General features: G+C 36.2%; 1 long non-coding RNA gene across 1 annotated transcript; it reads left to right on the top strand.

Annotated features, from left to right (window-relative positions):
- Window positions 1-294: 294 nt before the first annotated feature.
- LOC136814181 (uncharacterized) lies at window positions 295-1,755 on the top strand. Its single transcript, XR_010847603.1, has 3 exons — window positions 295-521; window positions 829-1,104; window positions 1,610-1,755. It is a non-coding gene; the product is annotated as an uncharacterized lncRNA (long non-coding RNA).
- Window positions 1,756-2,081: the final 326 nt, after the last annotated feature.

A 2,081-nucleotide genomic window follows, 5' to 3' on the forward strand; every position in this document is an offset into this window, starting at 1 on the left:
AAATTGCCATTATACACTTCTTACAAGGGCAAGGACTTATCAGTGTTATTAAAGCTTGCCCTGGTTGTCAATTACCAATGCGATTGGAACGAAACGACGGATGCTGTGATGGATATCGATGGTGAGTCTTTCATTTTTCTTTCAGCTTTCGATACTTGGAAGGTTTTATGGGATGGTAGTAATTATAAACAAAGTTGGCGGAGTTATTAAAATTCAAAACCTCATACGTCCTCACCTTAAGGTGGGTCTAAAATTTCAAATAAATTTCCTAAGGGGGGGGGGCTCGGACAAGAGTTTCGCTGCCAGATCTATTCTTTGTTATTTATCTGTGGGCGAGTAAGATATCAATGACCAAAACTACAAATATAGTCGGTATCCTAAAAGAGCATGTGATCAAAATGTTTCAGAAATTAAGAGGAATATGCACTCGGGAGCTGCAAAGAAACCCAATTACTCTTGGTGGTGGTGGTATAAACTTTGTTGTACAGATTGACGAAAGTCAATTCCAACATGCTCAAAGAGTATGTTGATTTTAGCTGGATTATAAATACAGTTGAATCCCGATAAGTAGTACCAAGGATAAGTAGTACTCAGCTAAGTAGTACCACCTTTTTCTCGGCCCAGTTAAGCTACTACTTATCGGGATTCAACTGTACTATAAATACGTTTCCTAGATTTTAGAAAGCTCTTGATGATCTCATTTACTATTTGCTAATTCAAATTTACTACCTCAATGTTCTAAAAAGAGGCATAGAATGTGATGCATATTTTAAATCGCTCTTTGATTTAGGAGAATGGTTAGTGAGTAGCTTTAGCTTTTTTTTACAGGGAGGTCGAGGAAGACGGGCACAACCAGTTTGGGTTTTTGGGCTAGTAGATACAAGATTTACTCCAGCAAAAGGATATATGGAAATCGTCAATAGGAGAAACCGTCCGACTTTGGTTGGTATCATTAATCGAGTTTTAAATCCTAACAGTGTTATTCATAGTGATGAATGGCGCGCCTACAATCGTTTACAACAGTTTGTGCCAAACTGCATTCAGCACAACACCGTGAATTATATGTATCATTTTGTTGACCCTGTCACAGGTGCTCACACACAGGTAAGTCTAATAGCTCTAAAGAGGGTGTATATATCTACTTTCTTTTCGTTTTCCTGTTATAACTTGCTTATCCAATTATATTTTCAATGGTCATTATTTGTAAAATTATTTCAATGTACAATATTACGATCTGCTTCCGAAAGGAAAGGTCTTTTAGTTTTCGAAGACATATTTCTCTGTAACTTACCAATACTAACAAGGTTTCCTAGTTCTTTTCTTGCTCTGCTAGAGGCCCACAGCGGTTTGCGTGATGGCGTGATTAGGGCTTTTTTCTTACGTGATAGCGTGATTAGAGATTTTTGTCGGCGTGATCAAGATTTTGGCGTGATGCGTGATTTGGGCTATTTTTCGCTATTTTTTGCGTGATGACAAACCTCCAGCGATTTTCGTGATGCGTGATAGAGAAAAAATTTTGCTTGATGGCGTGATAAGGGGTGCCGCAGGGGGGGGGGGCTCCTCCTACAAAATATAACTTATGCAATAATGTTTCTTTTTCTTTCATTAGCATATTGAATCATATTGGAATCGCTTCAAGCTTAAATTGAAAGCAATGAAAGGAATCGAACTACAATATTTTCATGTGGAGGTATGAAAGCACTTAATATAACTTATTATAACTACCATAACTATACAAAACTTAAAAGCTAAACTCGAATCGAGCTTATGTTTCCGTTATTTTTCACTTTCATGATAATCTTGCATGTTTTTTTACAATCTAAGAACGTAAATCTAAGGCTTCTTTTTAGCGAAAGACACTTTCTTTATCTAACATAGGTATATTTTCTTTTTAGAGAATTGGTATGGACTGGATCGACCATTTGATAACATCATAACTGCAGTCAATATCTATTATCCACAATGATGGACCAAAATGAACCATATGTGCTTTAATCTTTATGTAATATTCAACCAAATAGTTATTTGACTTTCGTTAAATTAGTAAAAACTGGTAAAAAACGACAAAAAAACAGCCTTTT

This window comes from Clytia hemisphaerica, unplaced genomic scaffold, assembly GCF_902728285.1.
Source record: "Clytia hemisphaerica strain Z4C2 unplaced genomic scaffold, Clytia hemisphaerica genome assembly, whole genome shotgun sequence".
Lineage (NCBI taxonomy): Eukaryota > Metazoa > Cnidaria > Hydrozoa > Leptothecata > Clytiidae > Clytia > Clytia hemisphaerica.